At 38.0% G+C, this 18056-nt stretch overlaps 2 protein-coding genes across 6 annotated transcripts in view; both read left to right on the top strand.

The window, feature by feature from the left end:
- Nucleotides 1-18056, top strand: part of LOC135700996 (uncharacterized) — a 101669-nt gene that overhangs the window by 78599 nt on the left and 5014 nt on the right. The gene's annotated exons all lie outside the window — the stretch shown is intronic.
- The window catches only part of Cals (calsyntenin-1), a 296934-nt gene that overhangs the window by 64820 nt on the left and 214058 nt on the right, over nucleotides 1-18056 (top strand). The window lies entirely within an intron of this gene.

Here is an 18056-nt window from a genome sequence, read left to right on the forward strand (position 1 = left end):
AGAAACGAATTCAAAAGTATGTGCTTTGGCAACCTAGGCCATGCCTAGGTGTTTTCAAGCAACACTGTCAATGCAATCCAAGATAGGTGCTGCTTGATTGGCTCTGGGATTGACAGTTTGTTTGGCTTAAAACAGGCAGTCGGCTTCTCTCTTATATCCTAGACCTTCTCTAGTTTTACCCAGGTAAATTGTTTTATGGGTTGCCTTGTTCATGTTTGGTTTACGGTGAGATTTTGTGGTGTCGAAAAGTTTTATTGGTGCTGACGGAATGGGGCCTCTCTTAGCCTGTTAGTGATGAGCCAGATGGGTTACGTCTAAAAGTTTCCTGATTTCTGTTCGATCCTAACGGAGATCATTTGGGGTTGGCTATCCGTACATAGTCTGAGATAAAATCGAAAACTAAATTTGATGTTGTGATGCTCTTGGTTTTGATTACTCAGGTTGTACTCATTTCAGAAACTAGATATCATCAGAGGAAGAGATGAGCGAAGAGAATGTTTTGAGCCAAATTAACTGTCAAAATCAGAGCCAATCGAACTTTCCCATTTATTTCCAAGGATTTCTTATTCTTATTTGGTCATATTTGAGAGTATCTAACAGAACATCTAACATAGTAACTCTATTGATTAATTGATCTTTGTTGATTAAATAATGGCACCAAAAAATGCATCAGAACCCTACACACTTAGAAATAACTAATTATACACGTGACGGAATTCATCTTTGATATAAAGGATGAGACGTGAACAAACATGTCATGTAAAATTAAGTGCTCTGAAATTTCGTTACTCGACGAAAAGTACGTTTGATTGAGCTGAATTTTGCGTCTATTATGACTCAATTTTATGTCAAAATTGACGCTCGTATATGTCAGTCTCATAGCACCTAAATTTACATCAAAAGTGTGTAGTCTTAACCACTTCAAACCTAGGGAACAACGAATAGAAGATTAGGAATCACTTAGATGAAGACTAACTAACTCATTTTTTCCTTGTTTCAAGATCATCCTCGGTGGACAAAGCCGAGTCTTGTCACTATCAACAAGGCATAAAAAGTAACAAGGACTAAGATGTGTTCTTTGGATTACTGAAAAATATTGTCCCCCTAGTTTGAAATAGTCTGGACTAGGAATCGGCCGACATTACATCCATTTCCCCAAAAGTTGATCATCAAAATTGAAAATACAATATGCACTCTTTGACAATACTCTGATTACCTTGTTTATAAAATTGTCACCTGATGTGGCCTCTTATTTATTCGCATGACTGAGCAGTCGTAATCATTACGTTCTTAGAACTTGACCTATCGTATCCAACTAAGACATCATTGTGGTTTGGAAGTGTGATTTACCGATATGATACTGCTTTCTACCCACTCTAGCGAGAATGGACTGTCATCATCGACTACCGTGAGCTAATTCAGTGGAGGTATTATCCTTTGTGACATATATGCTGTCTCTGAAATTATTTCTCACCATCAGTTTATTCCTTGAATCAATCCACCCACAGCAAAGTTCTCGAGAATCATAAGGTTTTATTAAGTGAGTGCGTGACTTTGCTACGCTCGCCCAGCATCGTCATAGGGAGAAAAAGTTAGTGTCACAGGAGTCACAACGCAAGGCACGAGGTGCACGTGTTATAAATTAGGTTTCGTACATTTTCCCGTGCCTTCATTCACTTTTCCTACTACGTGTTACGTGTCAACCGATAGCCTTTTGTATCTTTTTCATTCGCTGTGTCCTCATCTTTGTGGATTTCAATATGAACATTAGGGTGGGCCAACTTTACAACCCACTGCTTTTTCAATTTCTATTGAGGTCCCCAACAATTGTGAAAAATTTGAACGTTTTTTTTCGATCTAGATATGTGGGACCTCCCTTAGCTCAGCCGGTGAAGGCGCAGCTACAGAGCAATTCCATGCTGGAGGTGACTGGGTTCAGAATTTATCGGGTTGGGAAATTTCTCGACTTCCCTGGACATTGAGTATTATTGTACTTGCCACATAATTATACCAATCCAAAAATAGTACAGGCATCGAAAGCTCTTTATTAATTACTGTGGAAGTGCATCTAGAACACTGAGTTGATAGCACGCAATAAGCTAATATTCGACAAGCAATAAACTTGAAATGCAAAGAAGAAGAAGAAGAAGATATGCGGGAGAATTTTCAAGTTTGTATGGGAAAAAAACATGGGAAACGAATGGAAATATGCCTGGGACTGATAATGTGCAAACAATGCAGAATAATTTTGTAGAAGATCACAAATCAATGCGACTTGAGTTCAAAAAGTAAATGATTATTTATTTAGAATTCAGAAATTAGCGGAGTACCAACCCCCCCGAGTATTACTTATTGTAGATGTCTCCACCGTACGTACACAATGGGGTCAGCCATCTTTGGTGGCACAATTTTTTCACATCAGAAAACATGTTTTTGTTTCACTTCATGCGGACGTCGAACTCAAGCAAAGAATAAATTATTAGTGAGACTGATGTTGCATGAGGAAAACCATATAAATCCTTTTGATGAAATCAAAATTCATTATTTAGCATGATGGATTTAAATTCAAATCTGGTCTGGTTAATTCCCCGGGAGCATCTGGGACATGCCCGAAACTGACCAATGTAGTCCGCGGCGCTCTAAATGGTCACAATTCATTTGGTTATCATATTTTTAAGGAATTTATTTTGTCACATGATAGGTTTTATTCCTTACCGGTCAAATTTACTATCATGGCTCACATTCCCCGGAACATGTTCCTGCCACATTTCCTGCACCAGTTGACCGATTCTTAATCTGTTCAATAATGTTCTATAACTGAGGCTATGGGATCATGATACTTTTCGTTTGATGGTTGATGCGGGCAATTCGCATTTGTGATTACCGATAAATATGACTTAGTTCCCAAAATACATGTATTTCGGAACTTGTCCCGCCCATATCTCCAAAAATTGTTGAAAGATTCTAAATGTGTTCAACAGCATTCAATGTGATACCATAATTCAAATTTTGGTATCAGGTCAGAATTAGGTATTCATTAGTTATTTTCTCCTGCTCGGGCACTGCTCTCTGAGATGACCAAGTTGGTCATGACGAGTTGGGTAAAGAAGAATTGCATTATAACATGCCATCAACTGGAAATGCTTTCGGCAGCGTGGGGCTTTAGGTAGTGATAAAACGTCGCTAGAACTATTCCACATCGGCTGGTATATGAGCAAAGGCGGGCGTATACTTGTTGGCCTTTTGATTTGAAGACATACTTCAAATCTCCGCGTACATCGTACGGGTTAGACAAAGAAGCGTGCGTTTGACTTGCACTGTCACAATAATGGCCCTTCGCTCATTTAAATCTTCTATTCAATTTTCATACTGCCGTACTCTAACGGAACTATCTACCTACCCTCTTCTAAGATCATTCTCTAATTAATAAATTAGACTAGTTTACAGCATATTTAAACTTTATACGCTGATGGTCATTTCCCATGTGAAATCATGCGCTGAATCCAAAAATGTAGTCTTAAAAAATCTCAGTAGGATAGTTTTCGAGATATAGCTAAAAACTAAAAAAAAAAATGTGTTTACTAAAATACAAATATCTCCGATTGTAATGAAGTCATATTAATTATTTTATCGTCAAACTAAAGGTGAGATCCGGCAAAAAATTAAGTGTATGTTATCAGATAATACAAATAAAAACAATAACCAGTTTGCATAGGATATAGTGTAATTTTGTCCTCCTCATTCCTAAGATTTGTTCGCGGTTCAAACATTATTAAGCGTCTTTAAAAGATATTGCCTATTTTATTGAGATCTTCTACATCTTTCTTTCAAAATACTAGTAAGTTTCAATATGTATTTCTATTTTATGATCAGAATTTTTTTCATACACTCGGGGCAAAATGCTCTACTAAGTTCGGGGAAAATGATCCTTAAGTAATTAAGCTTCGTTTACGTTCTATGCTTTCTTCAGAAATGGTCCTCAGCGTTCTGAAGTCTATTAATTAAGAGGACCTTTGAACAACTGGAGGCTGTCAAAAACGAAGACGTTCTTCTGCCTCAATTGGTCATCATGATTTATAAGACGGCAAGGATAGTCATATTGCCTCATTATTGTAGTACATTTTGCCCCATTTTTCGGGTTTGGGTGCATTTTGCTTCATCATTATGATGTCCCTTTGTTGTACTGCATTTTACCCCAGCATGGGTGCATTTTGTCCCGATTAGTGGCATTTCTAGAATTATTTTGTCAATTTATAAAATCAGTTTTTGAGGCATGTTTTAAAAGTTTTCATGTATGTTGCGAATATAAACAACTAAATAATGCAAGAGAATTTATGCAATACGTGACACTGTTTCTCTTAATTTTAGCGAGAAAACACCTTCATTTCCTTAACTAGTGCATTTTACCCCAGAAACCCCTACGGTGGTTGTGGAGAGCGGTTAGTTAAAGTACAAGCATATTCCCCGTATTCTGGGTGGTGCAGCCCACTCACCGCTATTTCTCGGCAGTCCTCCAACTCTGTTTTTTTTGTATGTTTCTCTTTTCAATTAGGTTTGTAAGATGAATTGAATTACGTACCGTTAGATTTGATAAAGAGTTACAAATTGTTGAGATATTGTTAAAAATCTAACCCTGCTTCTTGATTCCAATTCCTTCCTACGAGTTTTCGTCCAAACACTTTGAAACATCATTGGATTCACTTCGGCTACGGATGAAAGCAGAAAAAATTGATTCGCTAGGAGCGCTTCTTTGTCTTTGAAAAGAATGGATGTAAATATGCATATTATGTGTTCTAATATGTAGACTTTGTTTTGTAGCTTTTGAACTAAACTATTTTTCAAAAACTTATGATTGATTCGTTCACGTCGAAATCATTGATATATTTGATGTTTCCGCTCGATATACCGGAAATAGACGCTTATGCCGAAGTAGTTCTCAACCCTTTCTTGTTTCATAGAATTCAAATCCATTTGTGATGTTCAATAAAGTTGTTCTACATAGTTTGCTCAGATATGGACAATACTATGCAATTTGCACATTATTGACATGTAAATGAATAATTCGGGGGGAACCAACTTTACAATCCTTCCGTAAAACCAAATCATAGCCTAATTAGTTAAAATCTTGCAAAATTATTGGGGCCTCAATACAATTTTAAAGAACAGTGGAGAGCACAGGTTGTAACCCGCCGTAAAAATTTGACCCACCCTAATGGGCATGGTGGTAGTACAACACCAACCTCAGTCATTCGTTTGTCGCATGACAGGCTCAATTCGCAAAAGGGAACAGGATCTAGGCTTCTGGCGACATTGGAGGCAAATTATCCATGCCGGCACACTAATCGTCTTCTCCAGAACGATGTACCCGAATTCCATGGCCGCGCCACGATATTGCCACTATTTAGGGTGGTCACATTTCTTGTGAAATGATGTTTACCTTCTAACTTAACCGTTGAACAACACGATGTAGAAAAAAGCCAAAAAAAATTTCAGCACCTAAAAGTTAAATATTAATATTATTCTAAGACGCAACCTTAAATACTGTATCTCACATATCACTGGTTAAACAGTAATTCTGCCTGTCGAAAAACATCCTACAGCTCTTTGTCAAAATAACCAGCTATTGCACCGTGCATGTGTAATTCAAGTGACCCTGTGGCGAAATTCTGTTATGACACCAAGGGAGGTACGGTAATGCCGTTTTAAATACGATTTTCACGCTAAATTTGGTGAATATAGCCGGTAGCAGTTTATTAAGTTAAGCGCTTGGTGCTATGCATTATGTCGGCGACAACAATGTGTTTCTGCGTCGTTCTATAGATAACCGATGGCCATAACATCATAAACACGCGCACTGCGGGTACTAACTGGTCCAAACAGGGGCGGTTAGAGTGAGGAATTTATCTGACGGGTTCATTCCGTCACTACATTTCCGCTTGTTGGCTTTGGTCTGCAGTCATCGTTGTTGCATGGACGGTTCTATCAAAGGATTAGATGTTATCTAGTGTCGATGCAGTACACAGACTTGCAAGCTTCATCGTTTATTGAGTATGTGTGAAGTTATTTTCCGTACATAATAAGGCCGATGTGGCCCAGCATCCAAATTTCCATTGTATCATTAATGCAATTCAGTTGATAATCTCCAATTTTTTCGTACGAAAATTAAGCACTATTGACCTGTTTTCATCGCCATTATTCTGGACTATTTTGTTGTGTGGCTCAGTTCCGTTCACTACTTGATGCATGTGGGTCGATTATAATGATTGTTAAATTTTATGAAAGCCCAATCAGGCCTTCGTTCGGTGAAAATTTAACGAAAATCAACACAATGGTTTTATTTATGATGCTTTGTTTGCATTGAATTGAAGTTATATTTCATTATAATGTAAACTTCCATTGAAATTGACCTTATCAACATTTTTTTCAGCTCATCTGGGTTCTTATTTTATCTCATATTTCACACAAGATTTCTAGGATGAATTTTCAGATGGACGTATCTGCATTTGTGAACAAAGATTCAAATGTCAATTTGTCGAAACTTTTAGCTCACCCATTAAAAAAAACAAACGTCACCATAATATGTTGGGGAATCTTTACCCTAGAGTCGGTGTATAATAGTCTTGTTAAGAGAAAAACAGTGGACCTAGCATTCGAAAGATTCCCTTCCCTTTCACTTGAAAAATTCTGCTTCAACTTCAAGCAATTTTTTTTTATTTATCTTTATTACGTAGACTTTCAGCCCTGGGCTGTTTCGTCCCGCAAAAAAAGCAAATTAGCCGCTGTAAATCATTATATCAGTAATTTTGTCGAATTATCTTAACAACAAATATTATAAAATCTCCTTGGTCATAACCAAACGATGGGATACGAAAATTTAAAGCTCACTGTGTGTTTATGATCATTTCTTCGATTAGGGCCCATCCATTAATTATGAAACGCTAAATCGAGGAAAAATTTATAGGGGGGGGCCCCTATTGTGACGTTTTTCCTATATCTAATGCATTGCTTGTCACAAAATCATAGAACCCCCCCCCCCCTAGAGCGTGACATAAAACATGCATCAACCCAATTTTATATAGGGGAAACACTCCTATGGTTGCGGTACGTTAGAAGCGTTAGGTTCCTATAGTTGTGCATGGAGATTCAATGCACAACTATAGTAACCTAACGCTTCTAACGTACCGCAACTATAGGAGCGTTTACCCTATAGTGTTGTTTGTTTGTTTGTTTACTTTGTACGATAGGTAGCCGGTTTGACAGTTCAATAGGAAGACTTGGCTCCCCTTTTGGCGTGGCTCTTATACGCCGACTCTACTTTACCCTAGAAATACTCAGAGGGAGAGATAGGCGGAGAAAACAAAATACAATTCGGCAGCAGGAATTTGTTCCTAAATTATCTTGCAACCCTTGCTAGAAGCTAGTATTTCAAATGACTTTTATTTTTGATTCGATTTACGTGCAAAATAATAATTGATTGTATCGCAATATTTTGAACATTTCTTGTTGCCATTTATTAACCAACGAAGATCAATTAATCAATAGAGTTAGAATATTGTTTTTGGTTCCAAACACTAGTTGAATTTGAGAAACACACAAAACATAAAGGTGATTGAATTTCAGTTCGATTGCAATACTCTCAAATTTATTCTAGTAAGCTCGATTGGCTCAGATTATGACAGTTCATTTGGCTCAAAACATTCTGTCCGCCCATCTCTCCCTCTGAGTATTTCTACTTTACCCTACCTTTGGTGTAAGTTTACGTAAGTGACTTAAGAGTACGGTAAGACGGAATGACATTGGGCCTTAGAGGTGACGTGGGGCCAAAATTAATAATTGTTAATTGATGCAAATGTCTTGAATATACAGAACATTATGTCAAGAATATGTTTTTCAACTCCTGGAGTAAAGTTTAGGTAACATTAACTAGTTGTTTTATTTTAATAGTGCTGTAAAGGTTATTGTCATAAGTAGTAGCAAAAAACAATTTAAAAAATGTCCGCAGGACAACAAGTTGGAAAACACTTTTATGTGAATATTGAGGGTTTAATCCAATACACGTGATATTTAGCCATACATTCGAAGTACATTGTGATCATGACAAAGTGTACTCCTATAGCAACGTTACATTTACATTATTTTAAGATCAGAGTTGGAAGGAAATGCTATACTAATATCAATATGAAGCTTTAGAGCGATACTTTCCCTAATAAAATTCGTATGGTTATTATGCTTAACGACGCGTTCAGGGTATCATTCAAACTATTTTTGGAATAGTTCAATCATTTGGGTTATCGTTCGGGTACGGTATTTTTATTAGGGTTATTAAATAGCTAAAGAAAGTCCGGAAGAGGATAGATTGATAGTTCCGCTAGAGTACGGCAGAGTGAAAATTGAACAGAAGTTGAAATTGAGCGAAGGGCCATTAATGCAACAATACTAATCAAATGCGCACTCGTTTACCTAGCTCATACTTTGATGGATGAGGGGATTTGAGGACAACGAATTTGGAACTCTCGTAAACAACACACTCTCGTAAACAACTCATAAACGATATCTCTTCGATGTCAACCGATAAAGAGCTCGGGAGAGGGTAATGTATAGTACCGCCTCTCCTACTAGGATGGAAGTGAGTCTAGATAGGGAGGCAGTTCAGGACGTCTTTCCCCTACCTTTTGATTAAAAAACCACTAGCTCGGCTGCTATGTATGTGTATGTAAGTAGCCACCATCCTAGCTTGATCAAATTTCGTCATCATTCTGAATTCAACATACTGCTGTATGAAGGGCCAAAAGGGGTTGGACGGGCCCGTAAGCAGAGAATATTACGCGAAACCCGCCGGAATAAGAGAATCTCCTTCCAACAATATGATCCAGCAAAACGAATAACGAAATTCGCAATACATGTTAAGCTTTCCACGGGATGGTTTGTTTAAGAAGAGCGCGTCAAATTAATTGCAACTGTTGAAGTTAAATGTAACTATCTAAAATGACAGTACACATTCCCTCCTAGACTCCGGTTGGCACTCCACTCCATTGTCCAGTTACAACTTCAATGATGCCCTGATGCTCCATCCCGTCCCAGCATTTATTGTAATTTACATTATAAATTTATATATAATCATATAATATATAATGTATATAAAATATGTAGTAAAATGAAAAATATAATAAAAAATAAAGATGTTTTACAAAATACAAATAACCTAGATTATTGGGTCCTATACACATACTTTTTGTTTTATGTGCCATGAAATGACATAATGCATCATTGTATGTTTTGAAAATATAATACTAAAGTATTGAATCAATAGACCGAAAATCGAGGTTATTTGGACATGAGACATTATATTTACAAGGATACTACCAAACCGACCATCAAACGCACTGCCCACAAAAGCAGACACGTCCCCTCGAAAATGCAATCGAGAAATGTATAAGAACAATCTTCAACTGGAACGTACTCACCAAATCAATACATCCGGGAGCGCATTCCCGATGCTTACCTTTCTCTAGTCATTCTTAAACAATTCACCCTCCAGCGACTCCAACCACACAACAACCAAATATCACTCTTCTTTTTCAAGTCACTCCGTGCCCAAAAGCAATGCACATCGCAAAACCTAACAATAGATCAGTGCGGTCGAGTCACACCGACAACAAAGCGAGAGCACACCAGGCATCTAAGCAACAGGGGGGGAAACATCAGCACAAACAATTCTAAATCAAATTTTCGCGCCCGGGACACAAAACTATTCACATGCGAGCACCGAAAAACTACACGCCAGTACAAAGATAACCCGAGCTCTAAAAAAATAAAAGCACGCAGCGCAGCAAAACACACAACCGTTCTCCAACGCTTCTCAAAGTGGACTGAAAAACTACTAGCTCGGCGGCTACCAATGAAATCGCAGATACAACGCCCCAGCTTCAGTCAACAACTAATGGAACTAAACTACACATTGTAGCAACAAGAAGGCATGGTGTACCACGGCCGCTTCCTGGAGCTGCCTTCAACGATTCCAAACCATACGAACGTTATTATGAAATGCAAACTCAACCTTCCAGTAGCAGACAAATCAATAAAGCATCAAATGTACTTCCTGTTCTTTCTACAAGTGCGAGGTTTCCCACATCGACCCTGACCATAGATGTTTGGGCTCGATCCGAAGAGCCTTAAGCGGTAGTTGACGTGGGCTGCTTATCACCCCGGCAAGTATCCACACACTTCTGCTCGGTCATACCCCATCGTTCTTTCCAACAATTTAGGAATTCACGGCAATACTGACACACCAACTCATCACGAACGATCAAACACGCAAAGCAAAGACGTTAGTAAAACCTCCCACATCGACGAGCGCATCATGAAGATGTTGTTCTTTCAATGGAATATCCGCGGTTTGTTGTTTAATCACCCAGAACTTCGTCATCTTTTACTCTAGAACCCTCATTTTGCTATTGGTTTGCAAGAGATGATGTGCAAAGATGCCCTCCAAAAGCAATAAGCTTGGATTCTTGCTAATGTACATTATAATCACGGCACTGGTGCATCAGGGCTCGGAATCCTAAATGGTGTTCCCCATCACGTGATGAACATAAATTCTCAAATTCCTGTGTGCGCTGCTCGTCTGTATAGTCCTTTCAACATCACTGTAGTATCCATCTACGTTACACCAACAGCGCTAACATTGACACTCTCGATGACATTACAACCAACATGGAACCACCCTATATCATTGGCGGTGAGTTCAACGCTGCAACGCAGAGGTCTAAGACTACTAAACGGATTCGTTGATAATCAACTAGTGGTCTTAAGTAGTGGAGGACCCACATTTATAAGTTCTTCCCACGGCAGTGCATCTTGGATAGATCTAACGGTGGTTTCTAGAAATCTTGCTAGCAAATTGAAGGATACATACCACACTCCCAAGACAGAGTCTCCGAAACAGGACGCCGCAGGCGCTGGCTATACAAGAACGCCGATTGGGCCCGATTCGAGAATACCATTCTTGATTCCTTGAGATCAGACACATACCTATCAATTGATCGGATAAGTGACGTTATCATTGAAGACGCTGAAGTATCTATCCCAAAAACATCTAGCCGGCCCTCAAAGAAAGCAGAAATCTGGTGGACTGGCGAAGTAAAGTTTGCAGTTATGGCACGTCGGAAAGCACCTCAGCAACAGAAAATTTCAACAAGCTCGGATTGCTGACAGGAAAGTGGTTGCATAAGCTAAACTTAAATCATAGAATGCCTTCTGCCGAAGTTTCAACCCACATACTTAAGCCGACATCCTTGGAACAACTTCAATAGACTATGTGGCAAAAAGAAAACATGACAAAGAGGCTTGGTGATAGACGATAAACACGAACAGGATCCTTCAGTCATGGCAATTCGCAAATTACTTCCGGGGAGCATCAACAACAACAACTTTTGATTCGGATGGTACACCAGACAACGAAGGCATGGTTCATTTTTATTGACCAAGGAAGATGTTCTCTATGAACGCTGACTTCACAATTAAAAAACTTCTACGAGCCATCGACTCTGCTAAAGGGTACTCTACTGGCAGCGACAACGTTGGATATCCAATGATTCACCATCTCCCCATCACCGGCAAACTGGCGATGTTACCATGTATCATTCGTGTCTGGGCTGAGGGTAAGTTCCCACAACGCTGGAGAGAAGGTGTAGTAATATCTATACCAAAACCTGGCACTTCACAAAGCTCTGTCGAAAACTACCGTCCCATCACGGTCCTGAATTATATTGGTAAGATATACGAACGCATGGTGAACCATCGGTTAATATCATTCCATGAAGACAACAGAATTCTACATCCCAACCAGCATGCTTTCGAACTGGTCGAGGAACGTCAACATACTTTGCCAGGCTAAGAGAAATTTTAGAAAAAAACAACGTTTAAAAACCCACCTGGAATTCGCCTTACTGGGCATTCAGAAGGCATACACAGCAAAAAAATAATTTTGATATCACGTCAAAGTGGATGCACTACAATCATGTCGAAGATATGGTGTAATATTACTTGCTAAAATGGACAAAATTATCATTAATACAATGCATGAACTGACATTACGCTGCTTTTACTGCATTTGTTTATTTATGTGGTCATAAAAATTACATGAAATTTTCGACATGATTGTAGTGCATCCACTTTGATGTGATATCAAAATTATTTTTTTGCTGTGTATGATTAAACTTGGCGGCCACATATATTAAATCAACTTAACCAACTCAATGTTGGTTGCCGTGTTAAAATGTGTATCACTGAATTCCTTAAATTGCCGCTTTTGTGTCAGATACGGTGGTTCATATTCATCAAAGAAACTCAAGACAATGGCCAGTTTAACATTGAACCATCAAGAGGGCCTCCAAAAAGGGACAGAAAAGAGCACGAATAACGTCAGGATCATCGCTCGAGAGCGCCTCAACACAAAATATTTCAAGTACACGGATGCACGTATACGGATGGATCGAAAACCTCTAGCGAAGTTGGCATCGGAGTAATCGGACCTGGTATTCTAGTCGAAAGAAGCCTTCAATCTCAATGCAGCATCTATACTGCAGAATCTGCAGCCATCTTAGCCGCTGCGGAATACGCTCCTAGGACACCCCCAGTAATCTTGTAAGACTCTGCCTGTTCCGCCGCTGCCTGCGATAACGGCGAATTTGGTCACCCGTTTTTAACAAGCATTCGAAAAAGTAGCTGCTAAAAAGACATTGTGGTTTGCCTGGTCACTCAGGCATTCCAGGAAACGTACCAGGAAGCATACCAAGCAGCCGAACGAGGACGTAGTGCTAGCACGTTTTCCCGATCGGTTCCTGCATCTGATGTTTCGCAATGGATCCAAGGACTTTTCCGTCGAAGGTTTTCTAAACAATGGACCACTCATCGGACCACCTTCCTTCAGAAATATAAGCCATCGGTTGACAAATTTACGGACAGGGGCGACCGACTACAACAAAGAATTTTAACCCGGCTTTGCATAGGACATACATGGCTGACGAAGAAACATCTCTTTGATATAATTAGCTCTCCGAATAGCGAAGTAACTCTGAACTCACCGTTGAGCATATACTGCTAATTTTTAGTCTTGTGAACGACTGATTTTTTATCAAAGCAGCTGCTTCAATACGTGGTTTCATATGATACAGGCATATTTATGAATGGAATAATGCAAAACTGAAGAATTTAAGTTGAAATATCATTGGTGCTCATATCGCCCCGAATGGACTTAAGTAATATTTTGTGAAGAAAATCTTTAATATTTATTAAAATCTAGAAAAATATCGAGTCTTATAAGAAACCAATGACCATTTATAAAGCTGCTGAAGGAATATCAACGATAAGTTATAACAAACTACTGATATTTTCTGATTCAGAAATCTTATAACAGTTTTGACATTTTGAGCTAGTCTAACATTTTTCGAGTATTAGCTCTAGAGAAAAGTATAATGTTAGACTTAAACGAAATTGATAGTGTAAGTAGGCTTTAAGCATTTAGCCTGCATCAGATTTTTTGTAAAATATGTTCAATAAGTTGGTTTTTAAGTGGGTGGCCACATTGTCCCAATTTCTCCTAATATTTAATACGACTGTTTTGGTCTTCATGCTCGATTTTCAACGTCAAACAACTAAACCCAAGTACCAACACATTCAAGCTCTTGACACATCCAGTAAAGATGAAAACTTTTAATTAGCGAAGATTAAAAGGCTCCTTTCCTTGTTGGAACTTTGCTTTGTCTGCATTATTCCCGACTGGCTTGCATAACCCCTCATTGGTTGTTTGTCTGTGTTTTATATGCAGAATGAAACATCGTGGGTCGAGTAGCGTCATTTAAATGATTATTCCAATGGCAAATACGACTACTTTTTGTTTCTGTCGGAAAATCAACATTTCGTCCCAGCATTCTCAGCTCTCTACCTATTCATTGAGATTCTGATGAAACGACTCGTTAGAGTGAATGGGTGCAATTATGGTTGCTGGAGAGGTTTCGTACTGTGCACATCATGTGCTTGAGAAAAGGTTCGATGCAGAAAATGAACGAGTAATGTTTCGTCGGATAAATTCCATGGAAACCATAGTGGTTGTCTTAACGTTGTAGCAACTAGATGTCCTCCTAATTCACTAGCTTTTTTTTACAACATTCAGATCGAAAACGACTGTCGAAGCCATCCCATCATCTTGCAATACCTAAAAACACGTTATGCTAAATGGATATTGTCATGAATAAATGAAACGAAAGGAATTTGCAAGTGCCTTTGTGGCATTTCCTTTGCAAGGATGATGTTCTTCATGCTTGTATTACCGCATACAAGGTATTTTTTTTTTCGTACGATTCTCGCTTTAGAATGTTGGGTGGCGCGTTGTTATCCATTCTAGAGATAAGGTATACCGGGGCAAGCTGAAACGTGGGGTAAGTTGAAACGGAAAGCCAAAGTGAATAATCATTGTGACAGGTAGCTACAAACAGCTTAACGTATCCCTAAGCTTCGTTTATTTTCATTAGTTATGAAGTTTATAATAAATTTTTTCACAGTAATTCAATCTTCTAAAAACAGTTTTTTTTTTTTAATTTTACCAGTTTTTTGCACTAATGTTTTTTTTCCTTGATTTTTTTTCCGTCGATCTTGTTTTCCGTGCTGAGCACCAATGCTACCGACGCCAGTAAGGCAGCTCCTACACCTGGACCCTACCTATCGACTCATCAACTTATGAACCGGGGACCAACGGCTTTACTTCCCTGCATGATCAGACATGCTATGCCTCAGAACATCCCTGCACTAATGTTTATACAACAGAAAAGGGAGGTTGTTAAAAAAATCTTTTTTTTTTCACGAGCAACCCTAATACAAAATTACCATAAACGAACGATAACTTAAATTATAGAACTATTCCACAAATGGTTTGGATGATATACCAAACACGTCGTTAAGCAAAATAACCTTAATTTTCTTATTTGAAAAACTAACCTAACAAACGTTAAGCTCGTTGTTTTAGAAGAAAATAGATGAGTATTTTGTTTTTAAAACTGCTGTAATATATGTGTTTGAACTTACCCCATGTATCGGGTAAGTTGAAATGCTACACACCATAAATATACACATATAAAAATGTAAGTTTGTGCATTCTTAATTATAATTCAGTGTTTTTTCATAATATAAGACGCTTTCAGGAGACCCGTCTCAACTTGCCCTGGTATACCTTACTCGTTTCTTGCTTTGCTGCTGATGCTCTCGTTTGAACTAAGCAAACAAATACTACTTCTGGAATTCACACCAACCAACCGAAAGGATATGCATTCCATGGAAATTGAAATAAGCTTTTCAACTACCCGCGCTCTAGTTTCGAGCTTTCCATTCGCACTTACTGATTCTTTCTTCAAACAAGTACAGCACAGTTCTTTGATGATATGCTATGACATGGTAATTCACATGAAAACTCAGGTTTGGCACGGTAATCCACATGGAGAGAGTGAAAAGGCAGATTTGTAGATTTCTAACCTTATTTGCTCCGAACAAACTGACAAATCCGTTTTGGGAAGTTTAATATAACATCATTGTATCGTGTGTGGCTTTATGACACCAGCCCGTTTTTCACTATTTTACTATACAAAAATATTAGTCTGATTCGATCCTACGGGGTCATATATAACTTCTACACAAAATTAGCTGTCAAAAATCTTTGTTTAATGATACTAATCTAGTCTCCCCAGACAACGAGAAGTCGTATAACAATGTACAGACAGTATCATAAATAACTACAGTTTTTGTCAACATCGCATACAAGTATGACATACATCGCATTATGTTTAAGTTTAGTCGTATAGAATGGAAATTTCCGACTTTTATGCGATGAATCATTTTTCCATCGTATATGATGCCAAATCAACTAGTTTAATTATAAATTAAGATTTACACGTATATGGCCTCCACTTTTGTAGGTATAAGCCCTTTTTTTCATTCTATACGATTTGATTGTTTGTATATATGTTTGTATATCACAGAAACAACTTTGAATATACGTGCATTCTGGTTGTCTGGGTCTTCACCCATATTGTTCAACTATTGTTGAACAATATGGCTGAAGAAACTATATTAGTATCTTTAAACAAAGATTTTTAAAATATTAAAAAAAAATACAAAATATTTTTTTCATGAACACTTTTATGACCAGCATCTTTAACCTCATAAAATAACAAACTGGCTTCTAGAAATATCTCATAAAATACCAAAGCAAGCTTTGGATTACATAAAAAAGTGCTCTCATTAGAATAAAAAGCATAACAAAATTGAATCCATTCAGAACAACTGTAAAACATAGATTGCTTGAACAAATTTTAATGAACTAGGGGAAATGGCTTCAATGTTGGCCTATGGATCTAAGATTGGGCCCATCGCTAAAAATCTGCTATATTTATCAATGGTATCTAGATGAACGCGTCATTGAGACGGTACTAATGGATATTTTTGGTTGCTATTGAAAATTTAGTCGATTGCTGAATTTATGTATGGGCCCAAATAAGGGACACTTAGGCCAACATTACATACATTTCCCCTATATATTAAAAGTTCTAATAGATACATAGTTAGATGTCAGGACTTGACCACTTAGAGAAGCTTCCACGACTTGACCACTTAGTCAAGCAGTTTTGGCGTGACTTTATACCAGCGATTTCACAAAACTGGACCAACTAATTTCTATTTTTGACGTAGAACTACGTCTTTGTCGGCTATACTGGGGTGCAAATCAAAAAAATATGTGTGGTGAAATAGTGTTAGGTTTTGAACGCTTGTAGCTTTGTCATTTATAGATGAAATTTAAATCCAAATACGCCAATCGATAGGATATTACTTAAAGAATCTGCTGAAATAAATACTTTTCCAATTTTTAATCAAAAAACTTTTGAACACTGCACAAATGATAATTTTATTACTGTTTTTTTGAACTGAACGTTTTCCCCAAACCCAGTCATCATAAACGAATACCACTTGGTTGCACATCATTCTGCTTGAACCTGAAAAGATATAAAACAGCACTGCTTTCCTGACTCTGCTCATTACCGACGGCGTGGCACTAGGTCCCCTCCCCCCTTATAAACAACCTCTCCCCCCATTAACAACAACTCGAAAAAATATGGACATTGACGATCAATTTTTTCCGGGAAATAAATTTTAAGTAAACCACAACTAGGGGCTGTTCATTAGCTACGTAGACATTTTTGGGATTCTTGAACCCCCACCCCTCCTGGGGAAGACAATTGCCCATACATTTTTTAAAATTTGTATGGGCTGTGGATAATTGCCAACCCCCCCCCCCCCCCTTTAAACTCTGTCTACGTAGTTTATGAACAGCCCCTTAAGTAAAAACATTTTTTTACACGCAGAGCCTAAATTTTCAAAAAAAAATGCTCAAGAGGCGGCATACATTTGATGAATTACCAAGAACTGACTGTAAAACATATCTGGTACCTCTATATATGCAATTCAATTAACATCCAAAGTTCATCCTTTTTTCCATATTCTGCACAAAAGAAACGTTCTGCCCCGCCCCATTCATAATTATAAGTACATCAATTTTGCGTGGTTCTACGTCATACTGCGGTCGTGTCTAGAACACAACCCTTTATTTTTTATGAAACGCACAAATGTTGGCTACTTTTCTCGTGGTTCTAGAAGAAAAAATCTTAAAATCATGTTTTATTTCAAAGTTTGAGTGGTAGTAAACGTCATTTTAACTGCTCGACTGAAGTGGTTAATTCGGAAGGAATTTCTGATGGAGCTCTGATATAAACTTTCTATAGAAGACAAAAGGAAATCAGAAAGACTTCTGGGGAAGTAAGAAGAAACTTCCAGGAAAAGTCAGAAGAGTCTTCTGGGGGAAGTCAGAATTAACTGCCGGGTAAAATAGGCAACAATTTCGGGGAGTCCGAAGATAATTTCGATAACGAGGAACGTTGGAAGAAATTTCAAGAGAAATCGAATTAATCATTGAGAAGAAGCTGGAACAATACTCTGGCAAGTTGGAAAACACT

The sequence above is a fragment of the Ochlerotatus camptorhynchus genome, unplaced genomic scaffold, assembly GCF_037179485.1.
Source record: "Ochlerotatus camptorhynchus isolate MF236.1 unplaced genomic scaffold, CSIRO-AGI_Acam_v1.1 ptg000146l, whole genome shotgun sequence".
Classification (NCBI taxonomy): Eukaryota; Metazoa; Arthropoda; class Insecta; order Diptera; family Culicidae; genus Ochlerotatus; species Ochlerotatus camptorhynchus.